This window comes from Ursus arctos, unplaced genomic scaffold (genome assembly GCF_023065955.2).
Source record: "Ursus arctos isolate Adak ecotype North America unplaced genomic scaffold, UrsArc2.0 scaffold_15, whole genome shotgun sequence".
In the NCBI taxonomy this organism is placed as follows: Eukaryota; Metazoa; Chordata; class Mammalia; order Carnivora; family Ursidae; genus Ursus; species Ursus arctos.
In genome coordinates, this window is record NW_026622819.1 from 24,239,672 (window position 1) to 24,258,101 (window position 18,430).

Sequence of the window (18,430 nt, forward strand, 5' to 3'; positions counted from 1 at the left end):
TGAATTGGAAGAGCCACTGGGGGAAGACACGTGCTTCCCAACTTCCGGAAGGAAAATGTCTTTTACAAGTGTACCAATATGATCCAAGCCCTAAGCACCGAGAAGATCCCCATGTCCTGTCTCTTGTGTAAATTCAAAGTAAAGACACTGGCCAATTAGAAAACAAAACCTCTATGTATGTGGAACTAAAATAGCTTCTCTTCTCTTTAGATATGCTGATTGCACAGTACTGGTTATGTTAATCAAAGCTGAACCTCTCTCTCTCTTTCTTCAGTAGCCTGGTTTTACTGGTGCCCTGAGCATATAGGGTAGTTCAGCACTGGACAGAATTATTGAATCATCTATATAATTTGTGAAAATAATAAGCAATATCTGGTCTGTACTTGCTAGTGTATAATTCATTTTTTCCTGCCAAAAATTTTATTAAAAAAAATTACCCTGGCAACCATGCTTACATAGTATAAATGGAAGGCTGAGTCAAAGATAAAATAATGGATGATTTACCCACCTAAATAAATAGAAGGAGAGATAGTATATTCTGTATGAGGCAGCCCACTAGGAGAAATTCATAAATTCTGCATATGCCGTAATACTGTACAACACTGAAAACAACAACACACATTTGCATAAGATCCAATGTCATGCTCGTGGACACAGTGAAACTCATCTTTTTCAATATACACAGGATGAAAAGTATGTAAATCTTTCCCCTAAACAAGTATTTTAAAACAGGATACATCACAATGTAGGTCCATTTTGTGTATTGGCTAATAAAAGATGTGGACTGAGACAGAATGAATCTTACAGAATTCTCATCAAGGTTTAAAATAAAATCTATCAGCATTTTTACCAAATACTAGAGTATGATCTAACTTGGGCTGCCTCCCATTTTTGAAGTCACTCTATTTTGGTATTTCTTCAAATATGTTCTGTGGGCCACCCAAGTGACACTCACAGGGCGCAGGTCACCATGCAGTGTCCAGAGCTGCCTTACGGGCTCAGCATACGATGATCTCAGGGGCTGATGCCAGGGCATCTGAATTTTCAAATCTCCTGATGATGAATGAATGCTCTACTGTTATTGTTCCTTATTTGCTTTTTAAAAAACCTTCCATGGCCAGGGAATGGCTCATTCCAATGTGAGTTCCTGAATGGAAGTTAGTAGCCAGGAATTTCCAGAGGAAAAAAAGGGAGGCTAATTAGCTGGGTAAACGGGAAGCTAGAATCTGCTTTGGAGATAAAATGAACCCACAGAGGCTGGGAGGAGGAAGGGAATTGAGCCAGTTGTTGACGAAGGCTCCTTCTCCTCCCAACACCCTTGGAAGAGCAGCTGGAAAGATGGGAAGCAACCTTCAGGATTTCATTTGGGTTGGTGATGAAACTTCCAATTCAGTTAGAGCTGCCTGGCGGGGGTCGTTTCTTCTTCACAGAGGGGGAAAGCTCAGAGGTAAACCAAAGGCCGCTGTAGCCCCCGTGGGAATCTCCTTGGACTCCCCTAGAGTATGCTGCATTCTTTTACCTCTCATTGATATAGATCGTGGCCCAGAAGAATACTTTTTTTTTTTCTTGGTTCATTATTTTACTCTTCTCTTGTCCCTACTAAGCCTTAAAATTTTCTAAATCCAACCTCCTCCTCCAAATCATGTATATTATGAGCAATAAATTAAAATGGCAACTTGGATAGAAGTACTAATCTGTGACTAAATATTTAACAAGGGGGCAGGAAAAATTTACATTTTGATCTTCAAACACTGGAAAATAAATGCCCTCAGTTGTGAGCTTTCCAAACTGGCAAGACTGCAAGGGCAAAAGAAAATTTCCATGCATTTGACTGACCCCTTGAGAGGTGAGCTATTATTAGCAGCAAGAACTTGCCAAAAACTATCTGGAAAATATCGGATGAAAAGTGATTGAAACTAGAAGTATTTAAGCTGGTCAGCAGAGCCATGTCTGAAGGAGACAGATGAGAAAACATTACATATGCATAAATAATATTTATATATACTACTTATGCCTGCATATAACACATATAACATATCATATGTATCTGTATAGATAATGATTCCTTTTAATCCAGCAAATATTTATTGAGTGGCTATTAGGGTTGTGCATTATGCCATGCGAGGTTTGGGAAACACAAATAATAAGATCTAGGTTCTCTTTCCTCCAGGAACTCACAAACTGGAAATGTGTGCGGAAACACTATGATCCCTACAACTTAATACAACCTGACAAGGGTTATATTGGCAACTTACAGAAAGATTAATAGAGGAGAAGAAACCCAGTGTTGGTGCCAGTGATCAGAGAAGCCTTCCCAGAACAGGTGACATTTAACTCTTTGGGATTTCAGTAGACACAGAGGTGTGAGAATGTCATTTTGGCAGAGGAAACAATCTGCAGGTTAGGAGTACATGGCTGAAATGAAGGAGTCGGGGATGCGCTGGGTAAGGAATAGAAGTGCTTGATGGTTTGAGTGATAAGTTCATCTACATATTCATTTTTTCAGCAAACTTTCAATGGGTGCTGAAGGAGGTAGGTGCTTGGTACAGAGGAGGAAAGAGATTTTGCCTTTTTGTGGTTCATGTGATAGGAAGAGAGTGGTGGAATATGGGAATGGGACTGTGAAACCAACAGAAACTACCAGCCCTGTTTGATTCGAGAAGGATTTTCTGTGGTGTCCTAGTGGTACCTTCCTGGGTAATGGTTGCCATTTCACTGAGCACCTCCTAAGTGCTGTGCTGAGTAGCTGTGACCCTGCCAACCCTTACAATTCTGGGCGGTAGGAATTTTCTCTATTTACAGATAGGAAGAGAGAAGCTCTGGGTGCCTGAGATTGCACAGCTTATACTAGAGGAAGCTGGGATTTGTGCAGACATTGATCTCAGTGGCCTGGTAATTATAAAAGCTGAAGAACAGCTCTTCAGGTACTCCCCCACCCCAACCCCTGCCTAAAATACCATCTCAAAATGCGCGGGGACTACCCTGGCCTCTGATGCTGCGGGACAGCTCTGCAGGATCTGTGCAGGTGATTTATGTCTGTCTGTGCTTCTGAGAGACTGGAGCTTATTGCCTTGCTGGGCAAAGCTACCCCGATTCCTGCCCCACCCCATTCCCATCCCCCCAAAGCAAAGATTTCCAATTACTGCTCTGCAGAAAATGTCAAAAGCATTATTCAACTATTCATTATCCCAGGTTTTGTAATTTTTCATATGTTTTTAACTCTTATCTGCTAGCACTTGAAAAAGACCAGCTTTTTCCTCTTAAGAGAGCTTAATTTGCAGAGCTGTGCAGTCTCCCTATTATGTTCTTATCATCCTCTCCCTGTGGTAGGCAGAATGACAAGGATGACAAAAAAAGAACCAAAAATATTTGAAGGGCTTCCTGAAAATCCACGGGAAGGAAGGATCCAAAAAGCCTGAGGCTTCTGTTCCTCGACTGACCTGGAATAAGGCCAAGGGCGATTGCCATTAGCTTTCACAGTCCACTCAAGCAGGGGCTCTTGGCTGGTTGTCCCAAGGACCGAAACCACCACTCCAGGGCCGGGACTTTGTCTCTGAGGATTTCTCTCAGGAGCTTAACTAGGGGATTAAGCAGCTCTGAGGTGCCAAGAGGTTCCCCCGAAATCTCAAAATTCCCATACCAGTGTTAAATCAACTTGCGTATCAGAAGAGCCAGAGGCCAACGGTTTCTTGGTGTGGGTGGTTAGTCCTTCCCCCACCTCCTTTGGCCTCCCCACCCCATTCTTGTGTAAGGCAATTGACATTTTTCTCGACGCTATGCAAAGGCAACTTCAAGTCCCCTAGCTCTCTCTTTTTCCACCTAGATGGCGCCCCAGGCCCCGCCATCTGGCAATTCTGAGCTGCCGTCTCCCTGGATCCTTTCCTCCCAGGATCCCCGGGTTTCTGAAGACAGCGCACTAGGACTCCGGGTTCACCCGGAGGGACACTGCACGCGGTGTGCCTCGCTCGGGGGAATCCCCGCCCACCCTGTCATTCCTGCAGGGGAATCCCCGCCCCCCGTCCCTGTCACTCCAGGAAGGGAGTTCCCGCCCCTCGAATCTACCAGAGGGAGGGAATCCCCGCCCATCCTGGAGGCTCCGTGGATCCCCAGCGCCGCGCAGCTGGGAGAGCTGGGCGAGCAGCAGGCTCCCAGCGCCGGTGCGTGCCGGCCGCGGGCAGCGAGACGCGGTGGGGTGGCGGCTGCGGAGACCCGCCGAGCCGCGGGCGCCGGGGATTGCGCCTCCCGCGGCTGAGAGCGAGGCGCGGCGCTGCAGCTCCGGGCAGGCGCGGCGGCCGCACCGGCGGTGGAAGCGGCGGAGGCGGCGGCAGCTCGGGGACCCGCCGGGCGGCGCCTGGATCCGGACGCGCGAGGAGCAGCGGGAGGCTCCGCGGAGCCGCGCGCAGGTGAAGCGACCGTCCCGCTGCGGCCGGGACTCGGGGCTTCGGATGGGCGGGGGAGGGGCGATTTGGCACCCCCGAGACCGAGCGAGCCCGGGAAAGTTTAGCGACGAATCCCTGTGTGGGAATCCCAGCCCGGGCAAGGCGGTGTGTAGGGCGCCGAACCCGGGTTGGGCGGCTCAAACTCCCCTCGTATCCGGCCGGGGGCGGGCAGGACGCGGCCGCGGGAGGAGGGCCAGCGAGCGCGGGATAACCCGAGCCACACTGCTGGGCACACTCAGGACAGGGCCAGGAGCCCCTGCCCGGGCCCGCGCCCGCGCCCTGCGTCCCCCGTACCTGGGCTGTCGCCTGGTCCTCTCCTCCAGGGCGGAGGTGCTCAGGTGCTCCGGCCTCAGGGACTGCCTTGGGGTCCAGGCTCCCGCGCTTCCTCATGTCTTGCCCGGTACCCTGCCCGCGGAAGAGACGCGCGGGTAAAGGGAATGGAGGGGGAGCGCAAAAAGCAAGGACATCTTTGGGGGCAGTATTGGCATTTCCCAGGGAGATGGGGAACGTACACAGGAGGAAATCCTGCTTTCCCTGTGAAGTCGAGTTGCTCCTAAAATCTGGCCTTGTTCCTTTCTCTCTCTTTCTCTTCCCCCTCTCCCCTCCCTCCTCTCTTTCTTCCTCTCAGGTTTGCTTAGATGTTTTAGGTCTTTGGGTTGCTCGTCTTTCTGCAATGCTAAATTGAGTAGGGGGAGGGTCCAGGGTCCCTGGCTGGAGTTTGCCAGAAGCCTGTCCTCAGAGGCCTGATCGATGCAGAGACCATGATAAGAGACACTGGAGTGTGAAGGGGACAGGTCTGGCATGGGCTGCTCTCAGAGACTGGAATGGCAGGCACGAGGGCATTCCAGAGCTGCCGCCCTGCCGCCCTGCCGCCCTGCCGCCCTGCACTGGAACTGGAGGCGGTGGACTGCTGGGGCAAGGAGCGGCGTCTATCTCCTGCAGCTGGCCTGGCCTCTACCTCCCACAGACTTAGGTGCTTTGGGTGGATGTGTTCCCCTTGACAAAGCATGATGAAGCTGGAGGGGGTCCCTGAGTGGCTGCAGAGAGTGATACTGTGGATCTGTTTCTAGAGAGAGCTCCCCAGGACCTTCATTGCTGCTAGTCCTTCCCCAGTGGGGGCTCCCACATTCAGCCTGCTCTGGGCTTGGGCTCTCGGAGCCTGCTGTTTCTACAGGGCCAGCTTTTCCCATCTGTGGCTTCTGGGTGGGGGTCGAATAGGTCTAGGTTGGCAGGTGTGGTGTGGGAGGGTTGCTGGCCAGGGTAGAATAGAATGTCTCAGAACACACCCCTGGCTGTAGGTGGTCGTTCGAGCTTCATCAGTTCCTTCTTCCATGAGAAGGGCTAAGAACTGCTCCTCTACTGACCGCAGAGTGGTGTGAGTGTGTATAGGGGGTGGGCAGACAGGGAGATGGAGGAGTGGGGGACTGTTCTGGCAGGGGAAGAATCAGAACCATGTAAAATATATACATGCACCTTCCCTTGACATAGTTAATATGCTCCTGGAAAAATATTGAATTATACTTTAAATCTTTGTCATTAAAATTGATTTTGCGTGCACTTAAGGCAGTTTACTATTTAAGGAAACTTATGATAATTTCTCTATTCATTTCAACCATTTTATTTTTGGAGTACCTGTGGTTTGCAGTGCACAAGCCCTCCGAGGTTCCTGGGGATGTGCAGAGGCTCCCTCCTTGCTGTCAGTTTCAGTCTGTCAGGAGAAGTGAGATAAGTATACTGACAGCTCCCACCCCAACCGGCGTGCGTGGGGCATGTAATAGGTGCCCTGTATTTATTGGATGAAGGGACAATCTAATGAATAAGGTACCTGAAGAGTGGTCCAAATAAAAGCACTTTAGAAGGACAGAGGAGAAAGAAGTCACTTTTGACTGAGGAGATCTGAGAAGCTCTGTGGAGGAGAACTGAGGTAGAGAAGCTGTGGGCTGAGGGGTTGATCCTGAGTGTGGATGTGGTCCTGGGGGTATGATGGAAGAAGACACTGGCCTGAGGTCTTGGGGGAACTTTGTTCTGCAGCTGATAGGGAAATACTTGGGATTTTTGAGCTAGGGATTGTTGCTTTGTGCTTTAGGGAGATGAATCTGTTCTCTGGCAGAAAGAATCGGGACTGGGAGAGATGGGAGGTGAGCTGTCCAGTGGGAGGTTATTGTAGTAAGATGGGCACAGGAGGTCATGGAGGTTTGGCAGCAGGCCATGGGAAGAACGGAAATGTGCATTAGACGTGGACTTAAAGTATGGGCATTACTTGGATTTGGAGTGAAGAAGAAGCAGAGATCACCTGAAGGCTAGGCCTGTGAATACACAGGTGACTGAAATAGGGAGCTTGTGGAGTTTCAATATTCAGCAAACTAGCAACCTGGAGAAATCCTTCTGGGCCTCTCCTCCCCCCTCCCTCTTCCCACTTCCACTCAGTCTCCCAGGCCTATCAGTCACCTCTCCTTATAAAACCTATCTGTGGCTCCCAGGATGCAGAATGAATTCCAAATCCTGTGTACCTCCTCAGACTGCTTTCCTGCCATGTCCCCTAACACACACACACACACACACACACACACACACACACACACGAGCTGTAGACCTCCTGACCTGTCGTACTCTTGGCCTCTACAATGCTGATTTGCTGGGGGTGGTAGTGGGAGGAATGAGGTCCTGGAATATCCTTTCTTCTGCGGTCTTCCTGATGAACCACTTCTTACTCTTCAAGATCCAGCTCAAGGGTCACCTCCTCTGTGATTCTCTGTCTCTCTCTCCCAAGTCGAGCAGTCCTACCTTTGCACTTGGCTCTACAGAGCCTGTTGGCACACTGATCATGCTGCCCTAGGCCTGTTTCTTTAGGACCATATCTTATTCATGCCCAGATAAGGCCTCTACCAGCCACCCGCTAGCTTTCTCAGGCAGAGAGGCAGAGGCAGCACTCCATGACCTCCCTCTCCCCACCACCAGCTGATTGTACTCTGTGTTGTCCCAGACCTGGTGGGCTGGACAAGATAACACAGAGCTGCAGATATTCCCTTGGCCCAGATCACGTGGGCCTAAGTAACTTAGACTATGGTGTGTGTGTGTCAGGGGTGGGGGAGGTGTCTCTGTTGGAATGTGGCCTCAGGGCCCTCTTACTGTACCAATCACAAGGGGAAGCATCTCAAGGAAGATGAACCCACAAAAGGTCAGGACTAAACTCAAAGAGAGGCTGAATCTCTAACAAGACAGACTTGGAGATTGGACGGTTTTTAACCTCTTTCTTCTGCCTTCAAAAGTGTCTCCATAGTACCACGTAGTATGTGGCAGGCAAGCCCCTGAGGGAGGACAGGTAGAGGCAGGAATGCCAGCCTTCACAAAGACTGAGAACAGCATCTGTCAAGGATGGTTCAGAGCTAGGTTCAAGGGACAACGGAGAGAGTGATTGCCAAGATGATTGAAGTTGGGAGTGTAGACAGTGGATCCAGAAGTGTGCCAGTTAAAAATAATCTGGAGGGTATTTTGAGGGGGTGGTAGTGTTGTGGGAAGGTTTATTCAGGAACGTCCCCCAAATCCCCTTCCCAGGCATGTGTGGTAAACAAAAGAACAGTGGGAGAGAATGAAGACAAGATCAGGGGTATTTGGGAGGGAAGAAGCCAGAGGTGAACAGGGGCAGGTGCAGGGAAGGAAAAAAGCTGGCATCTCCTTCCTGGGAAGGTAGGAGGGAAGCAGAGGTTGGGAGAGGCACTGGAGAGGGAGCCTGCTGAGCAGTGGAGGGAAGTGTCGTCTTGGTAAAACAGGAGAGGTGCCTGCTGCTGGCGGCTGGGGCACGGGGGTCGGGGGTCGATGGGTACTGGGGCAGGCGGAAGTGCTGCTGGCAGCTGGGCAGGTGAACCTGGTGCCTGGCACCGGCCGAGGCAGCCAAGAGGGAAAGGAAGGATTCTGGAATTGGGGTCAGAGACTTTGGCTGGAGTCCTAGCAGTGCAGAAAACTTCTCACTGGCCAGATCATTAGAAATATTGAAGCCTCGGTTTCCCCTTGTGCAAGATTGGGACAATAGCCACCTAACAGGGTTGTTCTCAGGAAGAATGAAGACAGCTACTGAGGTATGTATGCAAACCCCTCAATGACAGTGTCTGCTACAAAGTAGTAGGTCCTTCTGTTAGTGTGTTGAGATGTGAATGTGCCTCTTGTCAATGTCCGTGACAGCCCAGTGAGTGTACAGGCAGGACTTTTTAGCAGAAGCTTGCTTTCAGCTTTGGATGAAAAGCTCTGGACTGCTGGGAGCAGCCTCTCACCTCCCTATTCCCACTTTAAGGAATCTTTCAGGTTGTCTGCCTTTTTTTATCTGTTGACTTGTTTCAGTGGATACATCTGTAGTTCACATCCCTTTCTGATGCGAAGGTCAAATTGCCAGCGTTCAAAGCAGGGAGATCCTGCAGAGTCTCCCCTCCTCTGTGCTTTGGAAGGGGTGATGCATTCAGACTTTCTAATTGCCACATTGGAGGAAGCCAAGGCCCAGAAAAGTGGAGGACATCCCCCTTCTAGCACAACTGGAAGCGGCTAGATCTGCAGAATTATTGTCTTCAGTGGCAATAGTGCAAGATGCAGGTGGGTGAAGAGGAATTGAAAATCTGTGTACCCCCTTGGTTTTATGAATGAATCATGATTATACTTAGAAAGATTAAATGCATATTCTCCCCTATTAGTGAAGAGCAGAGGAAAAGGAGCACTTAGTTTGATTTACTAAACACTCGCTAGGTGTGTGCCAGATTAAATGATACTGGGGGAACATGTGTAGAATGTTTCTTTAAGGAAATCAAAGTATGAAAGTATTTTCTCAGATCATTCCTGATTTATTTATTTCTTTATTTTATGTCGATTGTGTTGTTCTTTGGGCCTAAGCATAGGTCGCATATACAGTGATAGATCCTTTTATGGCATTTAAAAATTTTAAATTCCTAACCTTATATTATCCATATGCTAGAAATGGGAAAAAAGAGAGAATTGGGAAAGAATTCCTTTCCTGTGGGTTCTGCAGTTCTGGGCAGAGGCAGGACTGGAAGCCAGGTAGGTCATCGGACTTAGGCTCGAGTTGCCTGTGATCCAAAGAGCTCTGCATTCTATTTACAAATGTGTTCAAGAAAACACTGGGAGCATTTACGGTTTGAAAAGTCAATCTTTGAAGAGGCCCTTTGTGGTCTGATAAGGCGCCTGAGCTTGGAGATGGCTTGTTAAGGCACTAAGTGTGCAGAGAAGATACATTTGTCTTTGAAGCTCCCGGCTCCGGGAAGAGGCCTGCCCCGGCAGTGGCCTCTCTCCAATGCCAATGGAGTCCTCTCCACCCCGCATTTTCAGTGGGGCCGGGAAACAATCCCCGTTCTCTGAACGCCTGGCTCCTTGATGCGCTCATGACCTATGTGAATACATTGAGTGAACAGTGACTGGGCTATTAACTTGCAGAAAATCAGAAACTTAAGAATTAGCTCTCTTCATGAAGCAATCCAATGAAAGCAGATAGCATTGAACATCTGGCTGATTAAGTTATTCTTGGATTATTTGTTTTTAGGTTTTAAAGTGTTTCTTTGGCTCGTAAAGCACTCTCGGACACATGAAGGGGTTTTGGAGAAGCAAGGCTTGGGGAACTGACCTTACAGCAAAGAGGACTAGTTTGGCACACACTCTTGTCACAAGCTTTCGATGAAATAATGGCAAGGGAGTGAGGAAGCAGCCTGAAATGCGTGTGAGTAACACGAGGATTTAAAAAATCACAAACTGCTAAGATTTTGCAGGTTCTTGAAGGAACACTACCCAGTCCTTTGCCCCCAGGTTGAAGGCAAATTTAGCTCATTTTAGGTCGGATCTACGGTGTTTTAACAGCCTCCTGAGGAAGGGCTTCCCTTAACAGAATGATTCCCAGGCTGTGTCCTTTGAAGTTTTTAGCAACAGTGGAGTTGAATTTGAGCTGAGCCACTTGTGGTCTCCTTTTTATCAACATCCGGACAGTTCTCGTACTTGGCTTTGCATACGTTAGACTTTAAGTCTGCTACTGCCACCAGACCGTCCATACATACACCACTGTCCTGGCCTCTGAAGAGTGATCATCTGCTTTGCTAAAAATAAACACACACGGATACAATGCAGAATAGGACCCCTACCGTGAACGGGCCCTCCGTAGTGCTGTGCAAGTCCAAAGTCAACCCTCTGGCTGAAACCTGCCTGCTGAGGGAGTAGAAGTTGTGCTGGGCAGAGAGTAGGAGAGGGGGTATCTTTGGATCATGGTATAGTTGAGAGACAGTGGGGGGACTGGGCTGCCTCATAGGGAGGCCTCTGGGCATCCAGAGAAAGGGGGTGAAGGGGAGAAGGTGCCTCGGAGCTCTGCTCTCTTGCGGCTGGCTCTGGCTACTGTCGTGCCTAACAAAATCTTGGCATGCCTAGGGGGAAGACAGAATAAATGCTGGCATTTTTTTTTTTTTTAGATTTTATTTATTTATTTGACAGAGATAGAGACAGCCAGCGAGAGAGGGAACACAAGCAGGGGGAGTGGGAAAGGAAGAAGCAGGCTCATAGCGGAGGAGCCTGATGTGGGGCTCGATCCCAAACGCCAGGATCACACCCTGAGCCGAACGCAGACGCTTAACCGCTGTGCCACCCAGGCGCCCCCAATGCTGGCCTTTTTGTCCCTTTCACCAAAGGTCAGCACTTTACAGATGCCTGTCTCATGTGAATCTGCTTGTCCTGCGTACATGTCCTGGAATGAGACTGTAATTCCAATAGTCTCTTTCCAGACAGGAGAGAGGCAAGTGCGTTTCAGATTAGCCAGAGTATCTTCCGTTGGTGCTTGCAAGTTTGAGCACCCAGTAAGGCTCCTCACCCTGACACTCCTTATACTTGCATGCAGGTGATCAAATATGATCACTGACTCTCTTCAAGTGTTTGTACGTTTTTTTCTCTACCTATGAAGATGAGAACGGAGCAAAGTTTCATTAAGCAAGATGTCAGTAAACTCTTTACATTTTTGTGTGTTGGCCAATGGACACTTATAAAATGTCTGATCTCAGCTGTGTTTCAGTTGGATCCCTGCTGCACCCGCCTTTGGCACAGTGTATTTTATAGAGATTTGGGTAAAACTAGATTGTGCTATATGGGTCTCTTGGTGAAGAAAATTAACTTCCCAGGCTAAAGCAGCCATGCAAATATTATTACAAAATCACTCAGCATTCAAAATTGGCATCTTTCCCCCCACAGTTTTCCACTGCCCACTCTCTACCCCCACCCTGCCTTGGTCACCGTTATTCCCAATATCATTAGGCTAAAGGAAGGGACAGCTGTCCCCAGAACATCTGCTCCAAGTGTCCTCATCAACATGGGTTCTCATGACAGAGCAGGCAATGAGATGATGCGAGCAGAGGAACATACTGTAAAGAATTGTGTTAACCCTTCTCTGGACCTACTACTCATCTTCAAAAACCTGAGCAGATGTAAAGCTTATTGATTTCTTTATTGGGAAATGCTGGGGAGCGGTGTTCAGCAGTTTGTGGCATCTGATACCCTTCCCCCTTCTGGTCCCTCACCTGCTCAGCGTCTGGGCGCCATCTTTATTTTCAGGGTCTCTCAACATGATCTGTCTTTCCCCCCAGTCTTCAGGCTCCTGCACCAGTACATGGATGTGTCCAGTACATGGATAAAATTTAAAATTGTTTGAACATTCCCTATTTGGCAGACACTGTTCTAGATGCTTTACATATGTTATCTCATTTAATTCTCCTCATGAGTCGGTGAGGCACACACTATTACTATTTCCCTATTCATTTCCTGGGGCTGCTATAAAAAATTACCACAGACTTGGTGGCTAAACAACAGAAATTTATTCTCTCGTTGTTCTGGAGGCCAGAAGTCTGAAGTTTAGGCGTTGGCGGGTCAAGCTCCCTCTGGAGGCTCCTGGGGAGAATCCTTCCTTGCCTCTTCCAGCTTCTGGTAGCTGTTGACATGCTTTGTACCTGTTTCACTCCAGTCTGTGTCTTTATCTTCTCTGTGTATTCATGTCTTCTCCTCTTATATCTGCATGTCTCTTCTGTGTGTGTTTCTTATATGGACACTTGTCATTTAGGGGTACCCAGGTAATCTAAGATGATCTCATCTAGAGATCTTCAATGTAATTACATCTGCAAAGACATTTTTGCCAAAGAAGGTCACATTCACAGATCTAGGACATGGACATGTCTTTTGGGGGGACACCATTCAACCCACTACATTCCCGTTTGCAGATGGAGAAATGGTGGTACAATGTGGTTAAGCAAATTCTCCAAGGTTATAGATGGAGCTGGGATTTAAACAGAGCAGTCTTGCTCCAGAGCTTACATTCTGGAGCTACTATTACATTCATTTCTCCACTTTCTTTCATTAATGGGCTCAGTGATCATTTATGGAATGAATGGATGGTGGGATGCGTGGGTAGATGGATGGATAAAACAATGCTTATAACAATAATTGGCCGACATTCAGCTTCCCAATGTACTGAAAATAATAACAACAACTAATATTCAGTGTTTTATGATGTTGCTCCAGGACTTGACCTTGGGTCTTCTTCTCTAGCTATTCTCCCTCCTAAGGAGACCTTATCTGCCTCAAGACTTTACCTACCATCTATGTGCTGTCTCCCAAATTTATGTCTCTAGCCTTGATCTCTCCATGGAGTTCCACATTCATACACCCCACTACCAGCTCGACGTTTCCACATCTGTGTGCAACAGGCATCTCAGACCTAGCTTGATCAAAATAGGATCCTTGATATTTCTCTCTCTGGCTAGTTCTTTCCTTCTCCTTCTCCCAGATCAGTAAATGGCACCACCATCCACCTAAAGGCTCATTCCAAAAACCTCAAGAGCTTCAATCTTTTTTCCTCACACCAGCAACTAAATCTCTAAGTCCTGTTGGCCCTCTCTCCACATGTGCGGCAGCCAACCTGGCTGGATTGCTGCCACAGTAGTCTTCTATCTGGGCCACCTAGAGACTACTTTCGACACCTGTCCCTCCCCTCAGACAAGCCAGAGGGGTCTTTTAAAAACACACGTCATGGGGCACCTGGGTGGCTCAGCTGGGTAAATGTCTGACTCTTGGTTTCAGCTCAGATCTCAGGGTCATTAGATTGAGCCCCATGTGGGGCTCCGTGCTGGGTGTGGAGCCTGCTCAAAATTCTCTCTCCCTCTCCCTCTGTCCCTCCCCCCATTGCCTGCATGTATGCTCTCTCTCAAAAAAATAAAAAATAAGTAATAAAAAATAAATAAAAACACAGATCAAGTCATATCACCTAACAGTTTACAACTGGAGATTTCTCATTGCTGTTTGACTACAACTAGGCCCTTAGCCCCAACCTGCCTCTCAGATGACCTTCTCTGCTATGACTCATCATCCTTACTCTCTGTGTGCAGACACACTATCCTTTCTGTTCTGAGACATGACAAGCTGTATCCCAGAGTAGGGCCTTACCTCTGCTTGGAAGCTGCCTCCAGACCACATAGGCCCTCTCCTCCCTAACCATGTAATCTAAAATGGCCCCCACCAGGCACTCTATCACATTACTCCTATTCTGTTTGAAATAGAGTTTTTATTTATTTTTTTTTTTATGGTTGTCTCATCTGTTGGAATGCAAGCTTCATCAAAGCCAGGGACCTTGTCTCGTTCACTGTATCTCCAGTGCTGACAACAGTGCCCAGTATACAGGAGACACTCAATAAACAACCATTGAACAGATTTAGCACTGTTCCCAGTTACCCTTATTTTACAGATGCCGAAAAGTAGGCTCAAAAAGTTTAACTTATTTGCCTGAGGTTGCACATCTGTTAAGACTTGGAGCAAGAATTTGAATCCAGATCTCTCTCTCTTCTAAGCTTGTCCTCTTCACCCTATTCCATACAGAATCTCTAAGAAGCAGGAACTTTCAGGATCCCTAATGTCCCTATGATCCCCAAGTTTTCTGATTCATTTTTCTGCTCATAAACCAAGGACATAGATTGGTAAAACACAGGAAAAAATTTACTCACTCGGATTCCAAATGTACTATTTCTCTGAAAGGTTGGCCCTGGAGCTTAAGCTTCAGAAGCTAAAATCATTATTTCTTTTTTTTCCATTTGGGTATTTAGGCTTATGACTTTTTCTGATCTATCTGGAGACGTAATGGTTTAAACCCCCTTCCTTGAATCCATACAGGAAAGGCAGAAATCACCATGTCCTTTATATGTCCTTTACGCAAGGGTGAAATTTGCATTCTTAAAAGCCCTGCAGTATTCGTCCTCCTGGACACCAACATTTCCTTACACACCAACATTTTCCTCAGTTTGGCTTTTTCTGCCTCCACATCTCTTTCTAGTTGATAGAACCCCGAGGTGAGAACATGGACTCCATTTTGCAATTGGTTGGTAGCAAGACCCTCTCTATTGGGTCTTGCTAGGAGACTGGTTCATTTCTCTGGGCCAGTCATGGAAGAGGCCAAAGGACAGGTTCTTGCCAGATGTGGGACTCAAAGGAACTTCTGCTAATGTTGCAGAGTGGGGCGAATGAGAAAGCAGCTATTGGTTTCCTTCCCTGGTGTTGGACCTCCTTTTAAAAATAAGTTCCATCTTGAGAATTACATCAGCATCCCAATAAGTAAACATCAGACAGAAGCTACTATTTCAGGCAAATAGTAATTGTAAGAATAGCCAAGACCCACAAATGTAGGTTGGGCTTTTATTTGTAGAGAGGGCTGTAGTGGCTGATTAGTGTGTCTGGCAAATATAACCGCTCTCCTGCAGGCAGGCAGAACTCTGGCTATTTGATATGTCATGCGCTTTGTCTCTGCTGTCTGTCATGACTGGGGTTTGCTGTGGTAACCAGAACTTTGCCCAGAGCGTTGTGCGTGTAAAATGTCACTCATAGGCAATCTCCTTTATTTTTATCATAAACCAAAGAGGGACTGCTCACTGTTCTTGCTGACAGGCAGGTGGGTAGTCACAGTGAAGTCCAGGCTGAATCGTATGTGCTATTCCAGTGTGGAGTATCACCCCCCCCCCATTCTCATTTGCCAGATCAAGAAGCACTTCTGTATTTCCACTGATAAAATCCGTGCTGGAACCTGCATGCTAGGATAGTTGGACTTATTTATTTTTTTGTTTATTTAAATTTTTGAAAAGTTTATTTGTTTCTAAGTAATCCCTACACCCAACGTGGGGCTCAAACTCACAACCCCAAGATCAAGAGTTGTATGTTCTTCTGACTGAGCCGGCCAGGTGCCCCAGACTTGTGTATTTTATAACTCTTTCTCAAGTGCTCTTCTCCGTCTTCAGCTTGACACAGCATACGAACTTTGCTAACAGTGCTGGTGCTGCAGATGGGAGGTAGGTAGTGTCCATAAAGCCACTGACAACTCTGAGTGCTCAGCAAACAGTTGAAGGAGGTAGTGTTATCAGTTATGCTCGGTTTTATCCTAGAGCTCATACTTTGTCCTCACTGCTGCAAATTTTTTTTTCTTTTCCATTCAACTACTATTTACTTAGTGTGTGCCACATAGAGAGAAAAGATATATACATTTCATATTCTCTGCGTGGGGAATAAAAAATAAAATTCAGATTACCTTGAATTGTCAATCCTATCAAACTATTTAACTGTCTTTTGGGACAAGGGAGAGACAATGGAGAAAGCATTGCTTCAAGATCCTATTGAACCTCATGAACCCCACTTCTGTTGGAGACTTAGAACGGACTGTCAAGGCTATCAAGATCACTAATGAGGTCCGCATTGCTGAATCCAAGGACCAGTTCTCAGCCTTTTCCTTACTCCTTCAAAGCATTTGATGCACACAGTTAATCCCTTCTTGAAATGCTTCCTTCCCTTAACTCTCTGGACACCATAGTCTGTAGGCATTCCTCCTTGCTCACTGTCTACATTCCTTCCCAGTTTTCTTGGCTGCCTATCTTCTCCCTGACCTCTTAATGCCGGAGGGCCCAGGAGTCATTACTTGTGCTGCTTGTCTTTTCTTTCTGCAGTTGTTATCTGTGATGTCAGTCATTCTCATGGCTTTAAATGCTATCCATAAGCTAAGAATTTGTACCAATATATCTTCATCTTGCGTATATAATTATCTACTTGAATCTCCACTGTCTAGTACTCATTTTAAACATTAACATCTAAAACCAAATTCCAGATTCCCACCCCTGCCCCTTCCAGATACTTCGTCTCTGGCTAGTTCTCCAAAATACATCCAGAATCTGACCATTGCATACGGCCTTTCCCCTCATCCAAGTTGTCCTCATCTCTCAATGGGACTATTTTGAGAATTGCTCAATTGCTATCTTGCCCCTTCCCTCCATAGTCTGTTCTCAACAGAGCAGCCAGAATGATTATCATGAAACTGTAAATCAGATCGTGTCATTTCTGTGTTTCCTGGAGTGTCCCATCTTATTCAACATAAAAGGCAAACTCATTATTACATAGCCTACTAAGCCCTTCCCTTTCCGACTTCTTCATCTCTATTACTTTCCCTCTCAGCTCCAGCCACAACAGCATGTTTCTGCCTCAGGGCCATTGCACCTGCTATGTCCTCTGCCTGGTGTGTTCCTCTCTCATGTAGCTGAGTTGTTCCCTCACTTCCTTTAGTTCTTGATTTAAATGTCACCTTCCGAGAAGTCTCCCATTCCACCCTACTTCAGCCTGAGACTTCATATCCCCATTCTCAACTTTATTTTCTCCTTAGCACATTGTCAGTTTTTTAACATGTCATATATTTTACTGATTTAATTTGCTTTTTTCTGCCTGCTCGACTTCATTATAATGTAAAATCGTAAAATCTATGAGGGTAGTTCTTTGAAAGGGGGGACTGTTTGGTTCATTCTTCTATCTTCAACACTTAGAGCAGTGCTGGCATATAGTAGGCACTTGGAGAATAATTTGTAGAGAGAATGAAGTAGAATCACTGGTATTTTTAATTTAAATGCTGATACCCCAGGGATTGTGATGTAATGGGTAAGAGGTACAACACAAGCATTGGTCTTTTCTAAACACCACCCCTCCCCCCAGGTGGTTCTAATGCGGAGCCAGTGGTGCAAACCACTACTTGTTTTTCTCCTTGGGATATTACCTCTGTGGTGTATGTTGCTGCATTCTTAGAAAATCCATTAGTCTCAAAACTTAAATTGCAGTGGATGATTTTAATGAAATTTGTGCTGTGTATAATGGTTTATTAGAGTTTTCATAGGAGCATCTTGTTAGAGTTAATGTGGTGGACATCGATCCCTGCGTGACTTTGGCTGAGCTTTGATGGGAGGCACAGACCCTGTACGGAAGAGTCAAGTGTTTCTTTGTTAATTTCCCAGTTGAGCATCAGGCTTTTCTCTTTATATTTGAGAAGTGAGATGGAATTTGGATCTGACTTAACTTCTTTTGTCTACATTAGCTATACACATTTATTCCATACCTCCTACCCAGAAGGCCATCTACCCATTGCTTAAATTCTGTTCATCCCTGAAGGCCAAAGTGAAGTCTCATTCCCTGTAAAAAGTGTCCTCCCCTCCCTCCTGGCTGGCAGCCTCTCCCGGAACGTCTGGCGCACCTGCTGCCTGGCACTTCACTTGGCATCCCGCATGTGCTGCTTTTAGTTGGTGAACTTTTTGGTGAAAGCGGGGTTGTTTTTTTTGTTTACCCCCTCCCAAACTAGACTGCAAAATCTATGAGGGCACCTGGCCATACTTTTCATTTTTGTGTGTCCCCAACAGTGGGCAGTAAACCGATGTTGATGGATTGGCTAAACTATTTCTGTTTAATGCATTGACAGCTTCTAAGGAGTGTTGCCTAGGGAAAGAGGTGTCACTCTTGGTGTAATTGGGGATTATACCCTTTGTACACACCGTGGCGTTTTTCACTCTGAGTTATTATTGATCTCTGAGTTATATGTTTCTCATCTTACGGTTTTCTTCTAAGTGACTTAATACATAGGTTGTGAACCTGGTAATGGGCATTAAGAAGGGCACGTGTTGTGATGAGCAATG

General features: G+C 46.7%; 1 protein-coding gene across 4 annotated transcripts in view; it reads left to right on the top strand.

Annotated features, from left to right (window-relative positions):
* Positions 1-18,430, top strand: part of PDZD2 (PDZ domain containing 2) — a 379,909-nt gene that overhangs the window by 35,887 nt on the left and 325,592 nt on the right. For 3 of the 4 annotated variants that reach the window (XM_057312176.1, XM_057312177.1, XM_057312178.1), the window contains 2 exons: positions 2,171-2,323; positions 3,824-4,403. The gene's annotated coding sequence lies outside the window, so the exon portion shown is untranslated. The remainder of the gene's footprint in view (positions 1-2,170; positions 2,324-3,823; positions 4,404-18,430) is intronic. The other variant, XM_044387004.3, reaches the window with a different exon arrangement.